The sequence below is a fragment of the Eumetopias jubatus genome, unplaced genomic scaffold (assembly GCF_037043125.1).
Source record: "Eumetopias jubatus isolate StellerSeaLion01/CBP00866 unplaced genomic scaffold, mEumJub1_p1.0 scaffold_10, whole genome shotgun sequence".
NCBI classification, from domain to species: domain Eukaryota; kingdom Metazoa; phylum Chordata; class Mammalia; order Carnivora; family Otariidae; genus Eumetopias; species Eumetopias jubatus.
Window position 1 is genome coordinate 75,843,528 of NW_028274816.1, and position 16,161 is coordinate 75,859,688.

Here is a 16,161-nt window from a genome sequence, read left to right on the forward strand (position 1 = left end):
CTCTGAGCCTGGTTGGTTTAGATTCTGCATATAAGTGATATCATACAGTATTTGTGTTTCTCTGTCTGACTTAGCATAACAGCTGATTTCTTAAAAATTCCTGGAGGTTGGGGGACGCCTGGGTGGCTCAGTCGGTTAAACATCCGACTCTTGGTTTGGGCTCAGGTCATGATCTCAGGGTCCTCCGATCGAGCCCCGCATCAGGCTCCGCACTTGGTTCAGAGTCTCCTTGGGATTCTCTCTCTCTCTCTGCCCCTCCCTCTGCCCATGTGCACTCTCTCTCTCTCAGATAAATAAATAATAAAATATTTAAAAATAATTCCTAGAGGTTGAATTGCTAGGTCAAAAGATACGTGTTTTCTCGCAAGGCTTTTAATTATCTATCACCAAATTACCCTCCAGAAACCAATTCATACTCCCATCAGCAGATTATAAAAGGCTTTAAGACTCCTGAAATTTCCACATGAGAGCCCGCTGAGCCGGGCCTCTATAAGTCGTAATTGATTTTAAGCTAAATGAAATACTTGTATTTATACTTCTTTAATTGTATTTAATTGGCTCTAGTGTCTCTCTCCCACCTGTTGAGATGATTATTACATGAGAGATTCAGTCTTACCTCTTAAGAGTTCAAGTATGAGTTTGAAGAGTCTTGAGATTCAGTCAAGTATGGAAATACTCATCCATTCTGATTTTGCATCATCTACAAATCTGACTTAGTGTCTCTGCTGTTTTCATCCAAGTTCCTGATGAGACCGTTGAAGAGAAGATGGCCCAAGGAGTGGGTCCCCCAGAAATCTACTAGGCATGTCTTCAGCCTGAGAGATACTTATCTGTGCGCCTACCGAGCAGCTCCGGCGGGCAATTTACATGTCATTGGGTATTTCTCAAGGACCCCCCAACAGTCCAGCAACTAATGTGATGGCTGGCACCTCGGGATGGGGCCTCAGCCCCTACACTCAGTGTCTGTTCTGGCTGGTCGATACCCAGGGGCTGTCTGTTGTTGAAAACTATTAAGCTCATGCTTGCCTCCACGTACCCACTACCAAGATGAAACAGAGGATAGTAGTTACTCATAGTTGTCTTGTGGATTTTTTTTTTTTTTTAGAGGAAATAGGGTGTCTCAAACACGGTTAAAGGCCCACTCTCATCCCCTTCCTACCTCCAAGAGGAGGAGTATGCCATTCCTTTGCATCTTGTATTTTTATTTATTTAAATATTTTATTTATTTATTTATTTATTTGAGAGAAAGAGAGCAATAGAGAGCCATGAGCAGGGTGGAGGGGCAGGGGGAGAGATGGAAGGGCTAGGTCCCAGGACCCCAGGATCATGACCTGAGCCAAAGGCAGATGCTTAGCCAACTGAGCCACCCAGGTGCCCTGCACTTTGTACTTTTCGTACACTTATATGTATCCATAAACAATGTACATTACTGATTTATTTTTTTAATATGAAAATGTCCAAGAAGTAACATTGCATGCCTGTATCTTCCCAGAACTTATCAATATTGTGTTTCTGAACTGTATCCATATTGATACATAGAGATCTAATGCATTCATTTTAACTCCTTTGTAATCTCACATTTTTAAAAAGATTTTATTTATCTATTTGAATGAAAGAGAGAGCACAGAGGGAGACTGAGAGGGAGAAGCGGACTCCCCAGCTGAGCAGGGAGCCCAACACGCGGCTTGATCCCAGAACCCCAGGATCATGACCTGAGCCGAAGGCAGACATTTAACCGACCGAGCCACCCAGGCATCCCATAATCTCACATTTAAAGAAAATCCCCTGCTGGAAAAGAGTTGCTGTGTCATAGGATGTGAGCATCTTCAAATTGATGTTACCCGGTTCCTCCACAAGTACCAGTTAGTTCCAATGTATATTCCTGCCAAGACTAGAGGAGTTCCTTCCTTCCCCCATTCTCCCAACATTTGGTATTGTCAGACCTCCTAACAGTTGCCAAGCTTTTGAGTATGAAATAGTTCCTCAGTATTTTAATTTGCATTCCCTTGGATATTAGTGACAGTGGGCATCTTTTCTTTTAAGATTTTATTTATTTATTTGACACAGACAGAGAGAGAGAGAGAGCACAAGCAGGGGGAGAGGGAGAAGCAGACTCCCCACTGAGCAGAGAGCCTGCCATGGGACTCGATCCCAGGACCCTGGGATCATGACCTGAGCCAAAGGCAGATGCTTCACCGACTAAGCCATCCAGGCGCCCCGGGCATCTTTTCCTAAGTGTATTGGTTGTTTTGAGTTTCTCCTTCTAGGAGCTGAGCTGTAACTGCTAGCCAGCCTCCCAGACGGCCCCCAGTCATCTCTGCCACATGGTGTTCACACCCTTGTGTGGTCCCCTCCTGCTTTGTGCCCAGGTTGGTCTGTGAGACTGAGGGCATATGGCAAAAGAAATGCTATGTCACTTCCAAGATTAGGTTCTTAAAAGACACTGAGGTTTCTATCTTGGTTATTCTCTTTCCCTTGGATCATTCAATCTGGGAGAAGCCAACTGCCATGTTGTGAGGATCCCTTTGGGGAGACCCACATGGCAAGGAACTGTGGCCTCCAGAAAACAGCTACATGAATAAATTTGGAGACGAGTACAATACGGATGACTCCAGCCTTGGAGACATCTTGCCTGGTAGAACTACCCAGCTGAGAGACCCCTGAATTCCTGACTTTCTATAAGACAATAAATGTTCATTGTTTTAAACTGCTGTTTGGGGGTAATTTTTAGGCAGCAACAAATAACTAAAACAACATTCTGGGGACTTTCTTCTACTGGGCTGTTTTTTTCTCTTTCTTCCTGATCTGTAGAAATTGTTTTAAATATTCTAAACACTAATCTTTTGTTAGTTACAGGGGCACAAATATCTTCTCTCAGCCTTTGACTCATCTTTTTGCCTTATTCATGGTGCTTTTTGATAACAAAGGTTTAACATTTAATATAATCGAATTTAGCAGGGTTTTTTTTTTCCCCCTATCTAGTTAATGCTCTTTCATATTTGATGTTGAAAATCCTTCCCTACCTCAATGATAAAAAAGATAGTCTTCTGCGTTTTTCTTTAAATGTTTTAGAGAATTTTTAGATCTTTAATCAGTCTGGAAATAGTTGCTGAACTGAATTAACCAGACTCTTTCCTAACACTTTTCTTTGTAATTCATTTGTAAAGAATTTGTTGTGGGGTGCCTGGCTGGCTCGGTTGGAAGAGCATGAGACTCTTGATCTCAGGATCATGAGTTTGAGCCCCACGTGGGGTGTAGAGATTACTTAAATAAATAAAACTTAAAAAAAAAGTTCAAAAGAAGAAAAAGAATTTGTTGTGCATTTTTCTTGGTTCTGACAAAGACCAGAGCAAAATGATTATGAAGCAATGTTATTGTCTGCCATCTTAAGATAAAACAAACTTATACCTTCTTGCTTCTTTGATTGTCCAAATATTGGGGCAGGGCATAGACACCAGTGATTCCTCCTGGTGGCTCAGCATCTAAACCTGTTTGTCTTGAGAACCCCACACTCTCACAAGTGTTAGTACAAAGCAGAGCTGATCATTGCTGACCCCCACTTTCCCAGCCTCTCCTACAGGAAGACTGTGGACACATGACCTAGGATCTGCCAATCAGGCATATTCTTCCTGGACTTCTTTTTTTTAATTTTAAATTTTAATTTTTTTAAAGTCATCTCTACACCCAACATGGGGCTCGAACTCACAACCCTGAGATCAAGAGTCGCAGGCTCTACTGACTGAACCCACCAGGTGACCATTCCTCTCCTTAGGCTTTGAATGCAAAGACTCATCAGCGATTATGGAGCCATGCTTTTCTAACCTGACTTTCAGTTTTTCTCTATACACACACACATCTATATTTGAGATTATACTGTACATACCGTTTGGTAACTCCCTTTTTTTCATTCCAACAATATAAATAAATATTTCCCCCCATTGAAGGGATTGCACAATATGATTTGCAACAAGGACATCGCATTCCAGCATATGACATGCTGTTCACATTCAACTAACCCCTGCTATTTGACATATAGGTTGATTCAGATTGTTCGCTATTATAAACAACACTGCCAACTTCTAATTCAAAATGGCACAGGGTGGGGCGCCTACCTTCGGCTCAGATCATGACCTCAGGGTCCAGGGATCGAGCCCCGCATGAGACTCTCTGCTCAGCAGGGAGCCTGCTTCTCCCTCTCCGTCTGCCCACCGCTCTGCCTACTTGTGCTTTCTGTCAAATAAATAAATAAAAATCTTTTTAAAAAAATGGCACGTGGTGAGCCAGTTCTACGATAGCCTCTCCAAATTCTCAAAACCTCATTCATCCAACAAATATTTCTTGAGTGTCTACAATGGGTCATGCACTGTTCTAGTTGGTGAGGATAAAGAAGTGAACAAAATGGACAGATACCTCTACCTTTGTTGCAGCTTACATCCCGATATAGTGAACAGTAATGGTGCTACATGTCAATAACATACACACAAAGATATACAACCCTCATAAAATACCATTAATGATGACAGTTCCCACTTATTAAATGTTTGCCGTCTGCCAGTCATTACACCAGGCCCTTCATGGGCAGTTAATCCGCAGATGCTATTATCAGCTCCATGTTTTTGGAGAAGGTCACTGGCATTTTACCTTTCTCCTGCCCCACCATTAATGTAGGCAGACTTGGTGCTGCATCAGTGAAATCTATCTTCTCCCCAAAGCCTATGTTGGGAGCAAGAGGAAGATGCCACCTCGTAGAGCCTGTGGCGTCCCAACTGAGAGTCTGTTTTCATCAAGGAAGTGGACCAGGATCTGTGCTTCCAAAGCCTCACTCCAGCTGTAGACTGGGAAGGACAGAGGACCACGCCCCCATGAGAATACCGGCAATTTGCTTTCTACTCATTGACAAACATCAGATTGTATTTGTTCAAGAGCAAATTAAGAGATGAAAGAAACAAACAAGCAAGCAGAAACAGACCCATAAGTACAGGGAACAAACTGGCGGTTGCCAGAGGGTGTGGGGGTGTGGGGGTGTGTGGGGGAGGTCCAGGCTTCCAGTCATGCAATGAATAAGTCACAGGGATAAAATGTACTTCAGGAATACAGTCAATGATTCTGTGACAGCATCATGTGGTGACGGGGCGGATACACTTGTGAGCACAACGTAACATATAGACGGGTCCACTCACTATGCTGTTCACCTGAAATTCACATAATATTGTGTGTCAACTATACTGCAATTTTTTTAAAAAAGCCAAAAAAAAAAAAAAAGCGCAAATTAAGAGAACAAAAGCAGCACGGGGTCCATGAAAAAACAGAGAAGGAAAAAAACAAAGCAGATGTGGGATTGGAGGTCTACAGGAAAAGCAAACTACTGAGAGAGTCATCTGTTGCCAGATGGACAGGAGGATGTGGGCAAACTCTTTCTGCATCCACCATGGGATACAAGAAGACGTGGGCTTTGGGAAATACAGAAGCATAAGGAAAAAATAGACTCAGGTGAAAGGGCAACAGACCGAGATAAATAAAAGCCGTATTAAACAGGTGATAAAGGAGGCATGCAAGGAAACCATAAACAAAAAGCAGGGGCACTTCTAAGAAGCTCAGTCAGTTAAGGGTCTGACTCTTGATGTTGGCTCGAGTCATGATCTCGGGGTCGCAGGATCCAGCCCTGTGCCAGGCTCTGTGCTGGGTGTGAAGCCTGCTTGGGATTCTCTCTCTCTCCCTCTGCCCCACCCCCATGTGCACACTCTCTTTCTCTAAAAATAAAAAAAAAAAGCAGATTACAATTCATAGCTCCCCCTTCACAAATGGTAGAATTGATGTTACAGAAAAAAATTGAATTGGACAATACCATATATTGGCAGAGCCCTGGAGAAACTAGGACTCTTGCACATTCCTTGTGAGAAACAAGTTGACAATATCCAATGCAACGAAAGATGCACAAGGTCTACGACCTAGGGGTTCCATGGTAATTCCACTCCCAAGCAGATATGTGGTAAGACAATGGTTCCAAACCTGCTTTCTAAAATCCTGATGTCTGGGGGTGCCTGGGTGGCTCAGTCGGTTAAGCAACCAACTCTTAATTTCAGCTCAGGTCATGATCTCAGGGTCCTGAGATCAAGCCCTGCATCTGGCTCCACACTCAGTGGGGAGTCAGCTTGAGGACTCCACCTCTGCCCTTCCCCCAGCTTGTGTGCATGTGTGCACTCTCTCTCTCTAAAATAAATAAATAAATCTTTTAAAAATATATTTAAAAATTTGGGGCGCCTGGGTGGCTCAGTTGTTAAGCGTCTGCCTTCAGCTCAGGTCATGATCCCGGGGTCCTGGGATCGAGCCCATCATCGGGCTCCCTGCTCAGCGGGAAGCCTGCTTCTCCCTCTCCCACTCCCCCTGCTTGTGTTCCCTCCCTCGCTGCGTCTCTCTCTGTCAAATAAATAAATAAAATCTTAAAAATAATAAAAAATAAATAAAAATATATTAAAAATTAAATAAAATCCTGATGTCCAAATCAGGGGTGCCTGGCTGGCTCAGTCAGAAGAGCATGGGACTCTTGATCGTGGGGTTATGAGTTCAAGCCGTGCATTGGGTGTGGAGATTACTTAAAAATAAAATCTTAAAAATAAAATGAAATAAAATCCTGATGTCCAAGTCAGACACTGTACCAGTTAAATCAGAATGTCTTGGGGATATGAGTCACATCTGAATAGGTCTTAAATTCTCACATGACTCCAACATGTAGCCAAGTTTGGCTATGACTGCTCTAGACAAATCCTTGTGTGTGTGCACTGGATGACATCTATTAGAAGGTTCACAGCAGCGTTGTTTGTAATTGCAAGAATCCAGGAATTTCTCAGCGTCCATGGGCAGAATTGATAACGATGTGGTGCATTCACACAATGAAATACTATGACGCAGTAGAAACTAATTGCAGCCACGTCCGTCAACAGGGATGAATGTCACAAACATAATGTTGGGGAGGAAGCAGAAGCAAATCGGAGAAGGGCATATACAACTCGACTGCATTTACATAAGGGAAAAATTGCATTAACCAGACAATGCACTTTATAAAGATACATACGTTTGTTGAAAGAATATGATAAGCACAAACTTCGGAACAGTGGTTATGGGGGCAGGGGGGTAGCTTCTAAGAAACTGTTTATTGCTTTATTTTTTAAACTGATGGTGGCAGGGTGCCTGGGTGGCTCAGTTGGTTAAGCGACTGCCTTCAGCTCAGGTCATGATCCTGGAGTCCCTGGATCGAGTCCCGCATGGGGCTCCCTGCTCAGCGGGGAGTCTGCTTCTCCCTCTGACCCTCCCCTCTCTCATGTGCTCTCTCTCTCTCAAATAAATAAATAAAATCTTTAAAAAAATAAAATAAAATAAACTGATGGTGGCAGTTTATAATTTCTATATATGTTATAAATATTACTCTATCTGCTTTAATTATTTCATTAAATATTTTAAAAGAATTTAAAAATCACAACAGGTGAATATTCATGTGGTGGGACCAACCTGAAAAATTCTTTCAAACTTCAGAGGAAAAGAACAAAGAAACCAAAAAAATGAGGGAAAAAATTGTAACTGTAGAGGACACCGAATAGCCATAATTATATCTTTTTTTATTATAATTCAAAGAAAGTAGAAACTCTAAAAAAAACTCGCCAATTAAAAATTAATTTAAGTAAACTTAGAGGAGCATAAAAACTTCTGGAACCAGAAACCACGAAGAAATATTTCTAAATCTGAAATGCAAACAAATATACAACCACATTAAGAATATCGGGTAAGGGGCGCCTGGGTGGCTCAGTGATTAAGTGTCTGCCTTCGGCTCAGGTCATGATCCTAGGGTCCCCCTGGGATTGAGCCCCTCATCGGGCTCTCTGCTCGGCGGGGAGCCTGCTTCTCCCTCTCTCTCTCCTTCTGCCTCTCCCCCTGCTTGTGCCCTCTCTCTCTCTGTCAAATAAATAAATAAAATCTTTAAAAAAGAAAAAAGAATATTGGGTAAATATATTGGCTTAAACTGATTGAAACTAACTCTTTGCTCATGGACTTGAATATTTCCTTCAGTAAATTCTCAGAAGTAGAATCACTGACACATACAGATATTTAAAAAATGGTTGTTAAAAGCATGAACCAACAGGGAAGATTCTGTAAAAGTAAACATTCATAGGGAAGAAAATTCTGTAAAACCATAATGTCAGAGTTTGCTTTTGAATGGTGAACTAAGAGATAATTTTTATCTGCTTTTTTATTTGTCTGTGTGTTTTTTCCTTTTCTACACTGAATACATGTTACTCATATAAAAATAACAAAGTGTAATTTTATAAGGTGTACAAGGTAATTGCAGCAAAATGCATGACTGGGTCTTTCCTGGAAAAGCTTGCACATGGTGAAAACAACTTGCTTAATACTGAAGGACTAAATTAAAAGAGAGCTGGATTCCCAGCCAGAGCCTCACAATCAATGGACCTCATCAAGGTGGGCCAGCCTCCATTGACCCCCAGCATCCCTGCCTCCTGGTATTCTCGTCCTTAGGTAGCCCCCCTCCCAACACTGTATAGGGTCGTTCTGTGAGACCAACAGAACATAGCACTTCTGAGGTTAGGTTATAAAAGACACTTTCATCTTGGTCATTCTCTCTCTTTTGGATGAATTGTTCTGGGGGAAGTCAGCGGCCATGTCGTGAGCAGTCCTCTGGAGAGACCCATGCAGCAAGAAATTAAAGCCTCTGGACAATCGGCATGTGATTGCCGCCATCTTGGGAGTGGCTCCTCCCACCCCAGTCAAGCCTTCAGATGAAGCAACTCGGCTGACATCCTAACTGAAACCACATGAGAGGCCTGGAGCCAGAACCACCCAGTTAGACCACATGTTGCTTCCAGACCCTCAGAACCTATGTGAGATAGGAATAGTTTTGTTTTTCTTTTTTTGTTTTTTTAGTTTATTTATTTGAGTAACGTGAGGCTTGAACTCATGACCCTGAGATCAAGAGCCCCACACGCTTCTGACTGAGCCAGTCAGGTGCCCTTATTTGTTGTTTTAAGCTGCTAAATTTTGGGGTAATTTGATCCATAGCAACGGATAACTGATATACACTTTTAAACTGGGTCAGTAGCTTCCAACACCAGGAAGAGATAAGAAAAATGGCTGGAAGACAAAAGGGGGTGAAGGGATGTCTCTGAAAATGTGCAGAATCCTTTATGAAGTACTTACATCTTCAACCATTGCCTCCGTCCCATGGAATATGGGGACACCTGACCCGTCTTCTCAAACTGGAGGACTCCAAGGGAGGAGCCTGTGAGGTAGAAGAGAGAGTCTGGAATGGGGTCATGTAACCCCTTTTTTTCTGAAGTTATTAACTGGCAGTTGGCAACTCACCGGTGTATGCAGTTGTGGGGTGGCCCACTTGGGCACCCAGAAGGTGGTGCCTCATCCCTGGCATTTCACACAAGAAGGCCCATACAGGAAGGTCCCACCATCCTGGTTAATGGTGGGCTGACCGGGGAGAGCCAGCTCAGTTGCCCAAGGAGGGGGGATCCTGCCGGGGGTTGGAGTGGCTGAGGGTCTGAAAGCTGCTTGACCACCTGCCGTTGAAGATCCACCCAGCCTAGGACCTTGGATAGACACACTGTCGGGGTCATTGCCTAAACCAAGGACGGCATCACAGCCAAATCCTACCTGGGATCCCCCCACAAGTGCGCACCTACCACCAGCCACCGAGGGACAGATCAGAGAAGCCCAGCCTGGCAGAGAAAGGAGAGGTCCTCCTTCACTTCCCACAAGGGGACTCTTGGAGCAGACCCAAGGGACTTCAAGGAGGAGGGGAAGGAGCACCAATGGACAGAGCTCTCCTCTGCTTCCCGAGCCCAGGGCAGGGGCTCTGCACCAGACTACCGTAGAAAATACCAACCTGAATGTGCCAGGTGTTTTCCTTGAAATGAAACTATTTTAAACTGGAAGTGGCTGGGCACAGCTGATATTTATAAGATTGGGCTAACTTCAGTTTTTCCACTGCCGAGCATGAGTAGGGGTTCTTTTTAGAGAAAAGGAAGTTAAGTTTAAAAATAAAGCAAACCTCTTGTTGGCACAAGGCAAAGTGGAGATTGTTCAATTAAAACTGTTAAATGAGCAGGGAGACCTGAGGTATGTATCCGACTTCCTCTTGAATGTTAAGTTGGTCAAGTTCCCCATGTGGGCATACTGTCCCCTTCCAAGACCTTCCACAGTTATAAATGCAATTTAAAAAAAAACTGTCTAGAGTCTCTTGCCCCCTTGTAAGTACCACCCCTTCTTTGGTTCTAGACCAACGGAACTTTCCTTGATGGTGGAAATGTCCTGAGTCTGCCCTGCCCAATATGGCAACCACTGACCACACGTGGCCACTGACCACTGGGGGACTGACTTTAAAACTGTATTTTAATTAATTTAAATGTAAACAACCACGTGTGGCTAGTGCCACCACACTGGACAGTGCGGTGCGAGATGGAGTCAGACGTATTTCTTTCTACTGAACTTTTGGAAATTCGGGGCACGTCCTTGTTCGTTCACTGTCTTGAGCTTGGGTGAAGCTTTCTGACACTTCCACGCCACCCACCCATCCTTTCTGATGTGTCCTCAGAACCAAATTGAGGAGAGCATGTACAGTAATGCTTACGTGGGGAAAATCTGAGCACAGACTGGATTCTGATAATATTAAGAAATTACTTAGGTCATTTCAAAGAGGGATTTGGGGACTGAGACCAAGAGCTCTTAACACTCTGACCAATATTGAAGTTCTCCATAGGATGTAATAATTACTCAATAGTGCCATGGTTTCCTGAGGAGATAGAAGATAAAAAAAGAAAGAGAGAAATTACTAAAATTGCATACTGGGGTATTTACAGATAAAATAACGCGCTGTCTATAATTTGCTTTAGATAATGGAATGGGGACTGAAGAGAGGAGACAAGATTGGTTGCTAATTGTTGAAGCTGTGTGATGGGTTCATGAGCTTGCCTTAGATTAGTCTCTCTATTTTACACATGTGTACTTTTTTTAATCAAAAAAGTTAAGATGGGGGATGGGATAACTGGGGGATGGGCATGAAGGAGGGCGCTTGATGGAATGAGCACTGGGTGTTGTATGCAACTGATGAATCACTAAATTCTGCCCCTGAAACTAATAATACACTATATGTTAACGAACTTGAATTTAAATAACATCTTTTTAAAAAATTAAGAGTTTTAAACAAAATGGGAGGGGCACCTGGGTGGCTCAGTCGTTAAGTGTCTGCCTTCCGCTCAGGTCATGATCCCAGGGTCCTGGGATCGAGCCCCGCATCGGGCTCCCTGCTCTGCCGGAAGCCTGCTTCTCCCTTTCCCACTCCCCCTGCTTGTGTTCCCTCTCTGGCTGTCTCTCTCTCTGTCAAATAAATAAAAATAAAATCTAAAAAAAAAAAAAGGGAAAAGGCTTGTATTATGATATCAAGTAGAAGGGGAAAAAGAGGGGTGCCTGGCTGGCTCAGTCATGGAGCATGTGACTCTTGATCTTGGGGTCGTGAGTTCAAGCCCCACATTGGCCATGGAACCTACTAAAAAAAACAAACTAACCAAAAAACTACTAAAAAAAAAAATAAGGGGAAAAAACAAGCCACAAGGGACACCCGGGTGGCTCAGTCGGTTACGCATCTGCCTTTGGCTCAGGTCATGATCTCAAGGTCCTGGGATCAAGCCCTATGTCGGGCTCCCTGATCAGCAGGGAGCCTGCTTCTCCCTCTACCCCTCCCCCTGCTCCCTCTCTCGCTCGCTCACTCTTGCTCTCAAATAAATAAACAAATAAAATTTTTAAAAAGCCACAAAGTGATAAGCATACAATAAAATGAGGAATTTACCAAAATGGGAGGAAATACGTAACATAATGTCGCGGTTAGGATCCAGATGGTGGAGTTCAAATCCTGACTAGAACACCAACCTGGTTTCGGGAATTCTTTTAGTTTTGCTCAACTTCGGTCTCCTTATCTGTGGAGTGAGGCTCATACTGTAACGCACCCCTTAAAATTGCGGTGGAGAGTAAATGAGCCTATTTACCAAATACTTGGTCAGCATCTGGCGGACAAGTCCCATCACTTCTATCTGGGAAATTGATGTAGAAGCTGCTATTGTATCATCAACTTAGCCAGTTTTCCATCTAATTATCCAAGCTTCCTTTTATATACAAGGAGGAAAATGGTTTTCAAAAAAATCAAAAACAAACAAACCAAAAAACTACTTAAAAAAAAGAAGAAGGGGAAAAAACAAGCCACAAGGGACACCTGGGTGGCTCCTTCGGTTAAGCATCTGCCTTCGGCTCAGGTCATGATCTCAGGGTCCTGGAATCGAGTCCCACATCAGGCTCCGAGCTGGGCAGTGAGTCTGCTTGTCCCTCTCCCTCTGCCCTTGCCCCCCATGCACCCACAAGTGTGTGCTCTCTCTTTCTCAAAAAAATAAATAAAATCTTTTTTAAAAAATTAAAAGAACAGTTCCTTCCATTGCTACCTCCTGTGTTCTGAGAAACTGTTAGCAAAGTAAGTTGATAATTTATCAGATGTTCTAAACTTGAGCAAAAGGAGAATTCCAGCTTATGTCTGGGCAGGTGGAATTCCCCGTGAAAACCCTGTTTTGTGGTTTTTGTGATATGTGTTAGGGAAGCATCCTCTGGAAGTTTCCTCTGGCCGTGGCGGGGGTGGAGCGGGATCTTGGGTCTGTGGGTCTCCTTATTAGTCCTGACCCAAAAACTCTCCACACTGATGGACAGACCTTCTTTGCAGGAAATGCAACACACTTTTCCCTTCCTGCTAGGTTTGCATCTTTTTAACAACATATAGCCTTCCATTGGCTCTGCCTTGTTATGAATCCCATCCAAGTGGCAGTGATGCTTATGAAATTGTATTTTGCTTCTTTCAGTAGCATGAAAATCTTGCTTTATCCATTCCCTATACCATTTGCATTGGGAGATAGACACATAAGGCCGTAAAGTTCTGGTCCAGCTGATTCTATTGTTGCTCAAGAATAATGACACTGTCTCTATTATATTGTTTTGGACTATTTCACAGAGGCTGTTTTCCATTTTTTCCTCAACTATCAGTGGTGCTAAGTCAACTGAAACTACACTAAACCAGAGGGAGTGGGAAGAATATTGACGTGAATAACTGAAAAGTCCAGAGGTAGGGTTAGCTTCAGGTAGGGCTAACTCCAGGTGCTGTAATATTTTCAGGAATTTCTCTCCCTCTCTTTCATCAGGCTCAGCGTTCTGCTATGTTGGCTTCATTCTCAGTCTCATTAAAGCAAGGTAGCATTCAACAGCTCCAAACATACAACTGACCATCGTAGCCACTCTACTAGAGAAAGAAAGCACACCTCACTCCCAATCATCTGAGCAAAGTGCCAGTGACAACTCTCATCGGTCCAGAGAGGGCCATGTGGCCACCTTTGAACCAGTCATTGAGATTTTGGTAGACTTCTTCTGGTGCCAAAGGATAGGATCGGCCCTCTTTGGCCACACAGATTATGAGTGGAAGATGGATGGCTTCCCTTCAAAGGTAAAGAGGCTGTTGAAAGAAAATGACAAATGGATGCTAAGCAGAACACCAGCGTCCGCTCTGCATCCCATAACAATCTTTTTTTCGATGCCCTTTGGGGCCATCGGCCAAACACATTCTTCCCTAACTTGGTGGCACTCTCTGTCCTTTGCCAGTAGCCTCATATTCCACTGTGTTGGCCTCTTGCCCGGGGAAATAAAATCCTGCTCAACACTGTCAATGTCACGAGCTATTTACTCCCAATATCCCTTCCAAAGTCACAGTCATCCGCTGGATGAAAAGATGGAACACCACCCATAGCCCCAATCCTTCAGAGTCCGTCCGAGCTGTAAAACTTCCAGAGACATAGTTCAGGCTTCTTTTGACCACTCTGTTTATCTACACATGGATCGGAAGTAGGTGATGGCTGAAGATTCTGTGCAAATATCCCATCACATCCTGTATTTGTGCTCCAGAAACACATGCCCCTCCAGTGTGCCTGGTCTCAGGAGGGAATCTTCTCATTCTGGGAATGCACAGTGTTGTTGTTGAGTTTTTTTTCCCACCCAGCTATGGCTGCTTCTCTCAATATGTGTACCCTATAGTATCTGGCATGGTGCTGAGGACACGCCAGATAGTCAATGACGCATGCCCTGGTTCCATTCTTGCCCTATCCAACTGCCCTTAGAAAAACCAAAAACAGGGCGCCTGGGCGGCTCAGTTGGTTAAGCGACTGCCTTCGGCTCAGGTCATGATCCTGGAGTCCCGCGATCGAGTCCCGCATCGGGCTCCCTGCTCGGCGGGGAGTCTGCTTCTCCCTCTGACCCTCTTCCCTCTCGTGATCTCTATCTCTCATTCTCTCTCTCTCAAATAAATAAATAAAATCTTTAAAAAAATAAAGAAAGACCAAAAACAGGGGGGCCTGGGTGGCTCAGTTGGTTAAGCATTTGACTCTTGGTTTTGGCTCAGGTCATGATCTCAGGGTCGTGAGATCGAGCCCCGCATCAAGCTCTGCCCAGTAGGTAGTCTGCTGGAGATTCTCTCCCTCTACCCCTCCCCCTGCTCATGCTCACTCGCTCTCTCTCTCTCAAATAAATAAATAAATCTTAAAAAAGAAAAAAACAAAAAACAAAAACCAACCAACCAAACAAAAAAACTAAGTTAAGGATGGAATCAGGTAAGAGGTACTGGGACTTTATCTGTGATGTATTTTTCAAGCTAGGTGGTAGAGTATGTGAGTGCTTATTGTATTCCTGGCTAGTCTCCTGAAATATTTCATAAATTAAATAAATTAAAAGATTTGCAGGTTGTGACTCAAGCTGACAAACCGAAAAGCTAATCCCATCCTGTCCTCCCTGCTTGGCTCCCCACAGCCCACAGGATGGCTCCAGCCCCTTGCCTGGCACAGAAAATTCCGGCACACAAGGACTAAGATACGGTCCAGCCTTCCTTCTCCTTGCCTATTAAGGCCTGAATGTTTGTGTTCCCCACCCCCACAAAAGTCTGTATGTTGAAGCTCTGATTAGGGTTAAATGAGGTCACCGGCGTGAAGCCTCTGTGATAGCATTAGTGTCCCTCTGAGAACAGGAAGGGGGACCAAAGCTCTGTCCCCCTGCCCTGCAAGGACAGAGTGTGAAGGTGCTGCGTGCAAACCAGGAGGGGAGCCCTCACCAGACACTGAATCTGCAGGCACGTTGATCTTAGACTTCCCAGCCTCCTGTGAGAAACACGTATCTGATGCTTAAACACCCTGTCCAAAGTATTTGATTATAGCAGCCCACCCCCGCCGCACCGCCAGCCATAGCTTCAGGTATCTCGAACCACTCCCAGTTCCCTGAATGGACTATGTTCTCTCCCAGCTGGGTGTTTCAGAGTCTCTTCTCTCCCTTTCTTCACATGGCTGACTGTTGTTTACTCATTGCATTTGGTAGAGTAGGCTAACAAAGACATCCCAGAATGCAGCAGCTTAAAGACTATAAATTTCTTTTCAATCGCCTAGTAAGTGCTGAGATGAGCTGTCCAGGTGAGTGGGCAGCTCGGTTCCTAGTGGTCATTCGGGGACCCCGGTTCCTTTCAGTTATTGCTCTGCCTGCTTCCAGACCCTCACGGTCCCCTGCGTGATTGAAGCTGGGTCACCTCCTTCCGTAGATTCCACCTGCTGGAAGAAGGCACACAGGGACGCTTTGCCGTCCAGACCCGGAAGTGGCCCACATCATCTCCACGCATTCTATTGGTGATAACTAGTCATGTGATCAAAACTGACTGCTGGGGATGCTGGGAAATGTAGTCCCTACTTAAGCTGCTATGTGCCTGTCTATAGTTCTCCAATAACAGAAGGAACTTCATCCAGCTATTAAAGTTAAAACCTGGATTCCTGAATAGCCTTCTCTGCCCCGACCTCTCTAAGTCAGATATTCCTCTTACAAATACCTCGTGCGTTACATAGCAGATATTTCTATGCTCACTTCTCACCGTCCTCCCATCTACCCCAGTGAGCACATTGTGTGAGACTCTGTAAACCCACTGCCTTGCACTTTTCTTCAGCACTTTTGAGTAAAAGTATGGAGGATCGGCTACTTAATTTGCAGGGCCCAGTACAAAATGAAAATGGGGGCCCCTTGTTCAAAAGCGAC

At 44.1% G+C, this 16,161-nt stretch overlaps 1 non-coding gene across 1 annotated transcript; it reads left to right on the forward strand.

The window, feature by feature from the left end:
* Positions 1-10,700: 10,700 nt before the first annotated feature.
* LOC114225469 (small nucleolar RNA SNORA25) lies at positions 10,701-10,826 on the forward strand. Its single transcript, XR_003612564.1, has one exon. It is a non-coding gene; the product is annotated as a small nucleolar RNA SNORA25 (small nucleolar RNA).
* The last annotated feature ends 5,335 nt before the right edge of the window (positions 10,827-16,161 follow it).